We start from the raw sequence: 13,042 nt of genomic DNA, 5'->3' as shown, positions 1-13,042 counted from the left end.
CTTGGAGTTGCTGGAGATTGAACCCATGACCACATGCATGCAAAGCATATGCTCTACCACTGAACCACTGGCCCTTGTGAATGTTGGGCTGAGTTACATGTGCCTTGTACTCAAGCTAGATGCTAATTTTCCAACTAAATAATTAGGAAGAGAGAGATGTGCAACAGATAAAGGTTTGAGTTAAATGATAACTTTCCTTAGAGATGCTGGGGATTGAACCCAGGACCTCATACATGCAAAGCATGCACTCTACCACTGAGCTACATCCCCTGACGGAATGAAGCAAGTTTCCTGCAGGCGAGTGGAAAGTTCCACATTGCTAAGAAATGCTAGCTTGAGTAAAAGGGACATGAAACTCACCACAACCTTCACAGGGGGCAGTAGCTCAATGGTAGAGTATATGCTTTGCATGTATGAGGCTAAAGGAAAGTTCCAAATTGCTTTAAAATGCTGGGGATTGAACCCAGGACATTTGTTGCAAAAATATCCAACAATATAACTTTACAATTCTATGTGGTGACACGGGAACTTTCTTTGGAGACGGTGGGGATTGAACCCAGGAGCTCATACATGCAAAGCATGTGTTCTACCACTGAGCCACTGGCCCTAGTGAAGGTTGGGCTGAGATACATGTACCTTATACTCAAGCTAGCTGCCATTTTTCCAAATATAAATTAGGCAGAGAGAGATGCACAACAGATAAAGCTTTGAGGTGAAGTATAACTATCCTTGGAGTTGCTGGAGATTGAACCCATGACCACATGCATGCAAAGCATATGCTCTACCACTGAGCTACTGGCACTTGAGAAAGCTGTGTTGAGTTACATGTGCCTTGTACTCAAGCTAGTTGTTATTTTTCCAAATATAAATTTGGCAGAGAGAGATGTGCAACAGATAAAGCTTTGAGTTAAAGGATGACTTTCTTGGAGATGCTGGGGATTGAACCCAGGACCTCATACATGCAAAGCATGCGCTCTACCACTGAGCTACATCCCCTGATGGACTGAAGCAAGTTTCCTGCAGCCTAGTGGAAAGTTCCACATTGCGTTGAAATGCTAGCTTGAGTAAAAGGAACATGTAACTCACCACAACCTTCACAAGAGGCAGTTGCTCAATGGTAGAGCATATACTTTGCATGTGTGAGGCTAATGGAAAGTTCCACATTCCTTTAAATTGCTGGGGATTGAAACCAGGACCTTTGTTGCAAAAAAAATAAAAAATAAAACTTTTCAATTCTTCAACTTTCCTTGGAGACGCTGAGATTGAACCCAGGAGCTCATACATGCAAAGCATGTGCTCTACCACTGAACCACTGGCCCTTGTGAATGTTGGGCTGAGTTACATGTGCCTTGTACTCAAGCTAGATGCTAATTTTCCAACTAAATAATTAGGCAGAGAGAGATGTGCAACAGATAAAGGTTTGAGTTAAAGGAAAACTTTCCTTGGAGATGCTGGGGATTGAACCCAGGAGCTCATACATGCAAAGCATGCGCTCTACCACTGAGCTACATCCCCTGATGGACTGAAGCAAGTTTCCTGCAGGCTAGTGGAAAGTTCCACATTGCTTTGAAATGCTAGCTTGAGTAAAAGGGACATGAAACTCACCACAACCTTCACAAGGGGCAGTAGCTCAATGGTAGAGCATATGCTTTGCATGTATTAGGCTAATGGAAAGTTCCAAATTGCTTTAAATGCTGGGGATAGAACCCAGGACATTTTTTGCAAAAGTTTTTTGCAAAAAAAATACAAAAAAATCCTTACAATTCAACAAATTTCTTTGGAGACACTGGGGATTGAACCCAGGAGCTCATACATACAAAGCATGCGCTCTACCACTGAGCCACTGGACTTGTGAAGGTTGGGCTGAGTTACATGTACCTTATACTCAAGCTAGTTGCTATTTTTCCAAATATAAATTAGGCAGTGAGAGATGCGCAACAGATAAAGCTTAGTGTTGAAGGACAATTTCCTTTGGAGTAGCTGGGGATTGAACCCATGACCACATGCATGCAAAGCATATGCTCTACCACTGAGCTACTGGCACTTGAGAAAGCTGTGCTGAGTTACATTTGCCTTGTACTCAAGCTAGTTGTTATTTTTCCAAATATAAATTTGGCAGAGAGAGATGTGCAACAGATAAAGCTTTGAATTAAAGGATGACTTTCTTGGAGATGCTGGGGATTGAACCCAGGAACTCATACATGCAAAGCATGCGCTCTACCACTGAGCTACATCCCCTGATGGACTAACGCAAGTTTCCTGCAGGCGAGTGGAAAGTTCCACATTGCTTTGAAATGCTAGCTTGAGTAAAAGGGACATGTAACTCACCACAACCTTCACAAGAGGCAGTAGCTCAATGGTAGAGCAATACTTTGCGTGTGTGAGGCTAATGGAAAGTTCCACATTCCTTTAAATTGCTGGGGATTGAAACCAGGACCTTTGTTGCAAAAAAAATAAAAAATAAAACTTTTCAATTCTACAACTTTCCTTGGAGACGCTGAGATTGTACCCAGGAGCTCATACATGCAAAGCATGTTCTCTACCACTGAACCACTGGCCCTAGTGAAGGTTGGGCTGAGTTACAAGTGCCTTGTACTCAAGCTAGATGCAAATTTCCCAAATAAAAAATTAGGCAGAGAGAGATGTGCAACAGATAAAGGTTTAAGTTAAAGGATAACTTTCCTTGGAGATGCTGGGGATTGAACCCAGGACCTCATACATGCAAAGCATGCGGTCTACCACTGAGCTACATCCCCTGATGGACTGAAGCAAGTTTCCTGCAGCCTAGTGGAAAGTTCCACATTGCGTTGAAATGCTAGCTTGAGTAAAAGGGACATGTAACTCACCACAACCTTCACAAGAGGCAGTAGCTCAATGGTAGAGCATATACTTTGCATGTGTGAGGCTAATGGAAAGTTCCACATTCCTTTAAATTGCTGGGGATTGAAACCAGGACCTTTGTTGCAAAAAAAAAAAAAAATAAAACTTTTCAATTCTACAACTTTCCTTGGAGATGCTGAGATTGAACCCAGGAGCTCATACATGCAAAGCATGTTCTCTACCACTGAACCACTGGCCCTTGTGAATGTTGGGCTGAGTTACAAGTGCCTTGTACTCAAGCTAGATGCAAATTTCCCAACTAAAAAATTAGGCAGAGAGAGATGTGCAACAGAAAAAGCTTTGAGTTAAAGGATGACTTTCTTGGAGATGCTGGGGATTGAACCCAGGACCTCATACATGCAAAGCATGCGCTCTACCACTGAGCTACATCCCCTGATGGACTGAAGCAAGTTTCCTGCAGGCGAGTGGAAAGTTCTACATTGCTAAGAAATGCTAGCTTGAGTAAAAGGGACATGAAACTCACCACAACCTTCACAGGGGGCAGTAGTTCAATGGTAGAGTATATGCTTTGCATGTATGAGGCTAAAGGAAAGTTCCAAATTGCTTTAAAATGCTGGGGATTGAACCCAGAACATTTGTTGCAAAAAAAATCCAACAAAACAACTTTACAATTCTACGTGGTGACACGGGAACTTTCTTTGGAGACGCTGGGGATTGAACCCAGGAGCTCATACATGCAAAGCATGTGTTCTACCACTGAGCCACTGGCCCTAGTGAAGGTTGGGCTGAGATACATGTACCTTATACTCAAGCTAGCTGCCATTTTTCCAAATATAAATTAGGCAGAGAGAGATGCACAAGAGATAAAGCTTTGAGGTGAAGTATAACTATCCTTGGAGTTGCTGGAGATTGAACCCATGACCACATGCATGCAAAGCATATGCTCTACCACTGAACCACTGGCCCTTGTGAATGTTGGGCTGAGTTACAAGTGCCTTGTACTCAAGCTAGATGCTAATTTCCCAACTAAAAAATTATGCAGAGAGAGATGTGCAACAGATAAAGGTTTGAGTTAAAGGATAACTTTCCTTGGAGATGCTGGGGATTGAACCCAGGACCTCATACATGCAAAGCATGCGCTCTACCACTGAGCTACAACCCCTGATGGACTGAAGCAAGTTTCCTGCAGCCTAGTGGAAAGTTCCACATTGCGTTGAAATGCTAGCTTGAGTAAAAGGGACATGTAACTCACCACAACCTTCACAAGAGGCAGTAGCTCAATGGTAGAGCATATACTTTGCATGTGTGAGGCTAATGGAAAGTTCCACATTCCTATAAATTGCTGGGGATTGAAACCAGGACCTTTGTTGCAAAAAAAAATAAAAAATAAAACTTTTCAATTCTACAACTTTCCTTGGAGACGCTGAGATTGAACCCAGGAGCTCATACATGCAAAGCATGTGCTCTACCACTGAACCACTGGCCCTTGTGAATGTTGGGCTGAGTTACATGTGCTTTGTACTCAAGTTAGATGCTAATTTTCCTACTAAATAATTAGGCAGAGAGAGATGTGCAACAGATAAAGGTTTGAGTTAAAGGAAAACTTTCCTTGGAGATGCTGGGGATTGAACCCAGGACCTCATACATGTAAAGCATGCGCTCTACCACTGAGCTACATCCCCTGATGGACTGAAGCAAGTTTCCTGCAGGCTAGTGGAAAGTTCCACATTGCTTTGAAATGCTAGCTTGAGTAAAAGGGACATGAAACTCACCACAACCTTCACAAGGGGCAGTAGCTCAATGGTAGAGCATATGCTTTGCATGTATTAGGCTAATGGAAAGTTCCAAATTGCTTTAAAATGCTGGGGATTGAACCCAGGACCTTTTTTGCAAAAGTTTTTTGCAAAAAAAATACAAAAAAATCCTTACAATTCAAAAATTTTCTTTGGAGACACTGGGGATTGAACCCAGGAGTTCATACATACAAAGCATGCGCTCTACCACTGAGCCACTGGACTTGTGAAGGTTGGGCTGAGTTACATGTACCTTATACTCAAGCTAGTTGCTATTTTTCCAAATATAAATTAGGCAGTGAGAGATGCGCAACAGATAATGCTTAGTGTTGAAGGACAATTTCCTTTGGAGTAGCTGGGGATTGAACCCATGACCACATGCATGCAAAGCATATGCTCTACCACTGAGCTACTGGCACTTGAGAAAGCTGTGCTGAGTTACATTTGCCTTGTACTCAAGCTAGTTGCTATTTTTCCAAATATAAATTTGGCAGAGAGAGATGTGCAACAGATAAAGCTTTGAGTTAAAGGATGACTTTCTTGGAGATGCTGGGGATTGAACCCAGGACCTCATACATGCAAAGCATGCGCTCTACCACTGAGCTACATCCCCTGATGGACTAACGCAAGTTTCCTACAGGCGAGTGGAAAGTTCCACATTACTTTGAAATGCTAGCTTGAGTAAAAGGGACATGTAACTCACCACAACCTTCACAAGAGGCAGTAGCTCAATGGTAGAGCATATACTTTGCATGTGTGAGGCTAATGGAAAGTTCCACATTCCTTTAAATTGGTGGGGATTGAAACCAGGACCTTTGTTGCAAAAAAAATAAAAAATAAAACTTTCAATTCTACAACTTTCCTTGGAGACGCTGAGATTTAACCCAGGAGCTCATACATGCAAAGCATGTTCTCTACCACTGAACCACTGGCCCTTGTGAATGTTGGGCTGAGTTACAAGTGCCTTGTACTCAAGCTAGATGCAAATTTCCCAACTAAAAAATTAGGCAGAGAGAGATGTGCAACAGAAAAAGCTTTGAGTTAAAGGATGACTTTCTTGGAGATGCTGGGGATTGAACCCAGGACCTCATACATGCAAAGCATGCGCTCTACCACTGAGCTACATCCCCTGATGGACTGAAGCAAGTTTCCTGCAGGCGAGTGGAAAGTTCCACATTGCTAAGAAATGCTAGCTTGAGTAAAAGGGACATGAAACTCACCACAACCTTCACAGGGGGCAGTAGCTCAATGGTAGAGTATATGCTTTGCATGTATGAGGCTAAAGGAAAGTTCCAAATTGCTTTAAAATGCTGGGGATTGAACCCAGGACATTTGTTGCAAAAAAAATCCAACAAAACAACTTTACAATTCTACGTGGTGACACGGGAACTTTCTTTGGAGACGCTGGGGATTGAACCCAGGAGCTCATACATGCAAAGCATGTGTTCTACCACTGAGCCACTGGCCCTAGTGAAGGTTGGGCTGAGATACATGTACCTTATACTCAAGCTAGCTGCCATTTTTCCAAATATAAATTAGGCAGAGAGAGATGCACAAGAGATAAAGCTTTGAGGTGAAGTATAACTATCCTTGGAGTTGCTGGAGATTGAACCCATGACCACATGCATGCAAAGCATATGCTCTACCACTGAACCACTGGCCCTTGTGAATGTTGGGCTGAGTTACAAGTGCCTTGTACTCAAGCTAGATGCTAATTTCCCAACTAAAAAATTATGCAGAGAGAGATGTGCAACAGATAAAGGTTTGAGTTAAAGGATAACTTTCCTTGGAGATGCTGGGGATTGAACCCAGGACCTCATACATGCAAAGCATGCGCTCTACCACTGAGCTACAACCCCTGATGGACTGAAGCAAGTTTCCTGCAGCCTAGTGGAAAGTTCCACATTGCGTTGAAATGCTAGCTTGAGTAAAAGGGACATGTAACTCACCACAACCTTCACAAGAGGCAGTAGCTCAATGGTAGAGCATATACTTTGCATGTGTGAGGCTAATGGAAAGTTCCACATTCCTATAAATTGCTGGGGATTGAAACCAGGACCTTTGTTGCAAAAAAAAATAAAAAATAAAACTTTTCAATTCTACAACTTTCCTTGGAGACGCTGAGATTGAACCCAGGAGCTCATACATGCAAAGCATGTGCTCTACCACTGAACCACTGGCCCTTGTGAATGTTGGGCTGAGTTACATGTGCTTTGTACTCAAGTTAGATGCTAATTTTCCTACTAAATAATTAGGCAGAGAGAGATGTGCAACAGATAAAGGTTTGAGTTAAAGGAAAACTTTCCTTGGAGATGCTGGGGATTGAACCCAGGACCTCATACATGCAAAGCATGCGCTCTACCACTGAGCTACATCCCCTGATGGACTGAAGCAAGTTTCCTGCAGGCTAGTGGAAAGTTCCACATTGCTTTGAAATGCTAGCTTGAGTAAAAGGGACATGAAACTCACCACAACCTTCACAAGGGGCAGTAGCTCAATGGTAGAGCATATGCTTTGCATGTATTAGGCTAATGGAAAGTTCCAAATTGCTTTAAAATGCTGGGGATTGAACCCAGGACCTTTTTTGCAAAAGTTTTTTGCAAAAAAAATACAAAAAAATCCTTACAATTCAAAAATTTTCTTTGGAGACACTGGGGATTGAACCCAGGAGTTCATACATACAAAGCATGCGCTCTACCACTGAGCCACTGGACTTGTGAAGGTTGGGCTGAGTTACATGTACCTTATACTCAAGCTAGTTGCTATTTTTCCAAATATAAATTAGGCAGTGAGAGATGCGCAACAGATAATGCTTAGTGTTGAAGGACAATTTCCTTTGGAGTAGCTGGGGATTGAACCCATGACCACATGCATGCAAAGCATATGCTCTACCACTGAGCTACTGGCACTTGAGAAAGCTGTGCTGAGTTACATTTGCCTTGTACTCAAGCTAGTTGCTATTTTTCCAAATATAAATTTGGCAGAGAGAGATGTGCAACAGATAAAGCTTTGAGTTAAAGGATGACTTTCTTGGAGATGCTGGGGATTGAACCCAGGACCTCATACATGCAAAGCATGCGCTCTACCACTGAGCTACATCCCCTGATGGACTAACGCAAGTTTCCTGCAGGCGAGTGGAAAGTTCCACATTACTTTGAAATGCTAGCTTGAGTAAAAGGGACATGTAACTCACCACAACCTTCACAAGAGGCAGTAGCTCAATGGTAGAGCATATACTTTGCATGTGTGAGGCTAATGGAAAGTTCCACATTCCTTTAAATTGGTGGGGATTGAAACCAGGACCTTTGTTGCAAAAAAAATAAAAAATAAAACTTTCAATTCTACAACTTTCCTTGGAGACGCTGAGATTTAACCCAGGAGCTCATACATGCAAAGCATGTTCTCTACCACTGAACCACTGGCCCTTGTGAATGTTGGGCTGAGTTACAAGTGCCTTGTACTCAAGCTAGATGCAAATTTCCCAACTAAAAAATTAGGCAGAGAGAGATGTGCAACAGAAAAAGCTTTGAGTTAAAGGATGACTTTCTTGGAGATGCTGGGGATTGAACCCAGGACCTCATACATGCAAAGCATGCGCTCTACCACTGAGCTACATCCCCTGATGGACTGAAGCAAGTTTCCTGCAGGCGAGTGGAAAGTTCTACATTGCTAAGAAATGCTAGCTTGAGTAAAAGGGACATGAAACTCACCACAACCTTCACAGGGGGCAGTAGCTCAATGGTAGAGTATATGCTTTGCATGTATGAGGCTAAAGGAAAGTTCCAAATTGCTTTAAAATGCTGGGGATTGAACCCAGGACATTTGTTGCAAAAAAAATCCAACAAAACAACTTTACAATTCTACGTGGTGACACGGGAACTTTCTTTGGAGACGCTGGGGATTGAACCCAGGAGCTCATACATGCAAAGCATGTGTTCTACCACTGAGCCACTGGCCCTAGTGAAGGTTGGGCTGAGATACATGTACCTTATACTCAAGCTAGCTGCCATTTTTCCAAATATAAATTAGGCAGAGAGAGATGCACAACAGATAAAGCTTTGAGGTGAAGTATAACTATCCTTGGAGTTGCTGGAGATTGAACCCATGACCACATGCATGCAAAGCATATGCTCTACCACTGAACCACTGGCCCTTGTGAATGTTGGGCTGAGTTACAGGTGCCTTGTACTCAAGCTAGATGCTAATTTCCCAACTAAAAAATTATGCAGAGAGAGATGTGCAACAGATAAAGGTTTGAGTTAAAGGATAACCTTCCTTGGAGATGCTGGGGATTGAACCCAGGACCTCATACATGCAAAGCATGCGCTCTACCACTGAGCTACAATCCCTGATGGACTGAAGCAAGTTTCCTGCAGCCTAGTGGAAAGTTCCACATTGCGTTGAAATGCTAGCTTGAGTAAAAGGGACATGTAACTCACCACAACCTTCACAAGAGGCAGTAGCTCAATGGTAGAGCATATACTTTGCATGTGTGAGGCTAATGGAAAGTTCCACATTCCTTTAAATTGCTGGGGATTGAAACCAGGACCTTTGTTGCAAAAAAAAAATAAAAAATAAAACTTTTCAATTCTACAACTTTCCTTGGAGACGCTGAGATTGAACCCAGGAGCTCATACATGCAAAGCATGTGCTGTACCACTGAACCACTGGCCCTTGTGAATGTTGGGTTGAGTTACATGTGCTTTGTACTCAAGCTAGATGCTAATTTTCCAACTAAATAATTAGGCAGAGAGAGATGTGCAACAGATAAAGGTTTGAGTTAAAGGAAAACTTTCCTTGGAGATGCTGGGGATTGAACCCAGGACCTCATACATGCAAAGCATGCGCTCTACCACTGAGCTACATCCCCTGATGGACTGAAGCAAGTTTCCCGCAGGCTAGTGGAAAGTTCCACATTGCTTTGAAATGCTAGCTTGAGTAAAAGGGACATGAAACTCACCACAACCTTCACAAGGGGCAGTAGCTCAATGGTAGAGCATATGCTTTGCATGTATTAGGCTAATGGAAAGTTCCAAATTGCTTTAAAATGCTGGGGATTGAACCCAGGACCTTTTTTGCAAAAGTTTTTTGCAAAAAAAATACAAAAAAATCCTTACAATTCAACAAATTTCTTTGGAGACACTGGGGATTGAACCCAGGAGCTCATACATACAAAGCATGCGCTCTACCACTGAGCCACTGGACTTGTGAAGGTTGGGCTGAGTTACATGTACCTTATACTCAAGCTAGTTGCTATTTTTCCAAATATAAATTAGGCAGTGAGAGATGCGCAACAGATAAAGCTTAGTGTTGAAGGACAATTTCCTTTGGAGTAGCTGGGGATTGAACCCATGACCACATGCATGCAAAGCATATGCTCTACCACTGAGCTACTGGCACTTGAGAAAGCTGTGCTGAGTTACATTTGCCTTGTACTCAAGCTAGTTGCTATTTTTCCAAATATAAATTTGGCAGAGAGAGATGTGCAACAGATAAAGCTTTGAATTAAAGGATGACTTTCTTGGAGATGCTGGGGATTGAACCCAGGAACTCATACATGCAAAGCATGCGCTCTACCACTGAGCTACATCCCCTGATGGACTAACGCAAGTTTCCTGCAGGCGAGTGGAAAGTTCCACATTGCTTTGAAATGCTAGCTTGAGTAAAAGGGACATGTAACTCACCACAACCTTCACAAGAGGCAGTAGCTCAATGGTAGAGCAATACTTTGCGTGTGTGAGGCTAATGGAAAGTTCCACATTCCTTTAAATTGCTGGGGATTGAAACCAGGACCTTTGTTGCAAAAAAAATAAAAAATAAAACTTTTCAATTCTACAACTTTCCTTGGAGACGCTGAGATTGTACCCAGGAGCTCATACATGCAAAGCATGTTCTCTACCACTGAACCACTGGCCCTAGTGAAGGTTGGGCTGAGTTACAAGTGCCTTGTACTCAAGCTAGATGCAAATTTCCCAAATAAAAAATTAGGCAGAGAGAGATGTGCAACAGATAAAGGTTTAAGTTAAAGGATAACTTTCCTTGGAGATGCTGGGGATTGAACCCAGGACCTCATACATGCAAAGCATGCGGTCTACCACTGAGCTACATCCCCTGATGGACTGAAGCAAGTTTCCTGCAGCCTAGTGGAAAGTTCCACATTGCGTTGAAATGCTAGCTTGAGTAAAAGGGACATGTAACTCACCACAACCTTCACAAGAGGCAGTAGCTCAATGGTAGAGCATATACTTTGCATGTGTGAGGCTAATGGAAAGTTCCACATTCCTTTAAATTGGTGGGGATTGAAACCAGGACCTTTGTTGCAAAAAAAATAAAAAATAAAACTTTTCAATTCTACAACTTTCCTTGGAGACGCTGGGATTGAACCCAGGAGCTCATACATGCAAAGCATGTTCTCTACCACTGAACCACTGGCCCTTGTGAATGTTGGGCTGAGTTACAAGTGCCTTGTACTCAAGCTAGATGCAAATTTCCCAACTAAAAAATTAGGCAGAGAGAGATGTGCAACAGAAAAAGCTTTGAGTTAAAGGATGACTTTCTTGGAGATGCTGGGGATTGAACCCAGGACCTCATACATGCAAAGCATGCGCTCTACCACTGAGCTACATCCCCTGATGGACTGAAGCAAGTTTCCTGCAGGCGAGTGGAAAGTTCTACATTGCTAAGAAATGCTAGCTTGAGTAAAAGGGACATGAAACTCACCACAACCTTCACAGGGGGCAGTAGCTCAATGGTAGAGTATATGCTTTGCATGTATGAGGCTAAAGGAAAGTTCCAAATTGCTTTAAAATGCTGGGGATTGAACCCAGAACATTTGTTGCAAAAAAAATCCAACAAAACAACTTTACAATTCTACGTGGTGACACGGGAACTTTCTTTGGAGACGCTGGGGATTGAACCCAGGAGCTCATACATGCAAAGCATGTGTTCTACCACTGAGCCACTGGCCCTAGTGAAGGTTGGGCTGAGATACATGTACCTTATACTCAAGCTAGCTGCCATTTTTCCAAATATAAATTAGGCAGAGAGAGATGCACAACAGATAAAGCTTTGAGGTGAAGTATAACTATCCTTGGAGTTGCTGGAGATTGAACCCATGACCACATGCATGCAAAGCATATGCTCTACCACTGAACCACTGGCCCTTGTGAATGTTGGGCTGAGTTACAAGTGCCTTGTACTCAAGCTAGATGCTAATTTCCCAACTAAAAAATTATGCAGAGAGAGATGTGCAACAGATAAAGGTTTGAGTTAAAGGATAACTTTCCTTGGAGATGCTGGGGATTGAACCCAGGACCTCATACATGCAAAGCATGCGCTCTACCACTGAGCTACAACCCCTGATGGACTGAAGCAAGTTTCCTGCAGCCTAGTGGAAAGTTCCACATTGCGTTGAAATGCTAGCTTGAGTAAAAGGGACATGTAACTCACCACAACCTTCACAAGAGGCAGTAGCTCAATGGTAGAGCATATACTTTGCATGTGTGAGGCTAATGGAAAGTTCCACATTCCTATAAATTGCTGGGGATTGAAACCAGGACCTTTGTTGCAAAAAAAAATAAAAAATAAAACTTTTCAATTCTACAACTTTCCTTGGAGACGCTGAGATTGAACCCAGGAGCTCATACATGCAAAGCATGTGCTCTACCACTGAACCACTGGCCCTTGTGAATGTTGGGCTGAGTTACATGTGCTTTGTACTCAAGCTAGATGCTAATTTTCCTACTAAATAATTAGGCAGAGAGAGATGTGCAACAGATAAAGGTTTGAGTTAAAGGAAAACTTTCCTTGGAGATGCTGGGGATTGAACCCAGGACCTCATACATGCAAAGCATGCGCTCTACCACTGAGCTACATCCCCTGATGGACTGAAGCAAGTTTCCTGCAGGCTAGTGGAAAGTTCCACATTGCTTTGAAATGCTAGCTTGAGTAAAAGGGACATGAAACTCACCACAACCTTCACAAGGGGCAGTAGCTCAATGGTAGAGCATATGCTTTGCATGTATTAGGCTAATGGAAAGTTCCAAATTGCTTTAAAATGCTGGGGATTGAACCCAGGACCTTTTTTGCAAAAGTTTTTTGCAAAAAAAATACAAAAAAATCCTTACAATTCAAAAAATTTCTTTGGAGACACTGGGGATTGAACCCAGGAGTTCATACATACAAAGCATGCGCTCTACCACTGAGCCACTGGACTTGTGAAGGTTGGGCTGAGTTACATGTACCTTATACTCAAGCTAGTTGCTATTTTTCCAAATATAAATTAGGCAGTGAGAGATGCGCAACAGATAATGCTTAGTGTTGAAGGACAATTTCCTTTGGAGTAGCTGGGGATTGAACCCATGACCACATGCATGCAAAGCATATGCTCTACCACTGAGCTACTGGCA

At 42.6% G+C, this 13,042-nt stretch overlaps 14 non-coding genes across 14 annotated transcripts; all 14 read right to left on the bottom strand.

The window, feature by feature from the left end:
• Positions 1–924: 924 nt before the first annotated feature.
• Positions 925–996, bottom strand: trnaa-ugc (transfer RNA alanine (anticodon UGC)). The gene has a single exon. It is a non-coding gene; the product is annotated as a tRNA-Ala (tRNA).
• A 2,206-nt stretch (positions 997–3,202) lies between these two features.
• On the bottom strand, positions 3,203–3,274 carry trnaa-ugc (transfer RNA alanine (anticodon UGC)). The gene has a single exon. It is a non-coding gene; the product is annotated as a tRNA-Ala (tRNA).
• Positions 3,275–3,931: 657 nt separating this feature from the next.
• trnaa-ugc (transfer RNA alanine (anticodon UGC)) lies at positions 3,932–4,003 on the bottom strand. Its single transcript has one exon. It is a non-coding gene; the product is annotated as a tRNA-Ala (tRNA).
• A 448-nt stretch (positions 4,004–4,451) lies between these two features.
• On the bottom strand, positions 4,452–4,523 carry trnav-uac (transfer RNA valine (anticodon UAC)). The gene has a single exon. It is a non-coding gene; the product is annotated as a tRNA-Val (tRNA).
• A 652-nt stretch (positions 4,524–5,175) lies between these two features.
• Positions 5,176–5,247, bottom strand: trnaa-ugc (transfer RNA alanine (anticodon UGC)). Its single transcript has one exon. It is a non-coding gene; the product is annotated as a tRNA-Ala (tRNA).
• Positions 5,248–5,692: 445 nt separating this feature from the next.
• trnaa-ugc (transfer RNA alanine (anticodon UGC)) lies at positions 5,693–5,764 on the bottom strand. Its single transcript has one exon. It is a non-coding gene; the product is annotated as a tRNA-Ala (tRNA).
• Positions 5,765–6,421: 657 nt separating this feature from the next.
• On the bottom strand, positions 6,422–6,493 carry trnaa-ugc (transfer RNA alanine (anticodon UGC)). The gene has a single exon. It is a non-coding gene; the product is annotated as a tRNA-Ala (tRNA).
• Positions 6,494–6,941: 448 nt separating this feature from the next.
• Positions 6,942–7,013, bottom strand: trnaa-ugc (transfer RNA alanine (anticodon UGC)). Its single transcript has one exon. It is a non-coding gene; the product is annotated as a tRNA-Ala (tRNA).
• A 652-nt stretch (positions 7,014–7,665) lies between these two features.
• Positions 7,666–7,737, bottom strand: trnaa-ugc (transfer RNA alanine (anticodon UGC)). The gene has a single exon. It is a non-coding gene; the product is annotated as a tRNA-Ala (tRNA).
• Positions 7,738–8,182: 445 nt separating this feature from the next.
• trnaa-ugc (transfer RNA alanine (anticodon UGC)) lies at positions 8,183–8,254 on the bottom strand. The gene has a single exon. It is a non-coding gene; the product is annotated as a tRNA-Ala (tRNA).
• A 1,178-nt stretch (positions 8,255–9,432) lies between these two features.
• trnaa-ugc (transfer RNA alanine (anticodon UGC)) lies at positions 9,433–9,504 on the bottom strand. Its single transcript has one exon. It is a non-coding gene; the product is annotated as a tRNA-Ala (tRNA).
• A 1,688-nt stretch (positions 9,505–11,192) lies between these two features.
• On the bottom strand, positions 11,193–11,264 carry trnaa-ugc (transfer RNA alanine (anticodon UGC)). Its single transcript has one exon. It is a non-coding gene; the product is annotated as a tRNA-Ala (tRNA).
• A 657-nt stretch (positions 11,265–11,921) lies between these two features.
• Positions 11,922–11,993, bottom strand: trnaa-ugc (transfer RNA alanine (anticodon UGC)). Its single transcript has one exon. It is a non-coding gene; the product is annotated as a tRNA-Ala (tRNA).
• Positions 11,994–12,441: 448 nt separating this feature from the next.
• On the bottom strand, positions 12,442–12,513 carry trnaa-ugc (transfer RNA alanine (anticodon UGC)). Its single transcript has one exon. It is a non-coding gene; the product is annotated as a tRNA-Ala (tRNA).
• Between the last annotated feature and the right edge of the window lie 529 nt (positions 12,514–13,042).

Source organism: Pseudorasbora parva, chromosome 20, assembly GCF_024679245.1.
Source record: "Pseudorasbora parva isolate DD20220531a chromosome 20, ASM2467924v1, whole genome shotgun sequence".
NCBI classification, from domain to species: Eukaryota; Metazoa; Chordata; class Actinopteri; order Cypriniformes; family Gobionidae; genus Pseudorasbora; species Pseudorasbora parva.
This window is presented reverse-complemented; position numbering and strand designations above follow the sequence as displayed.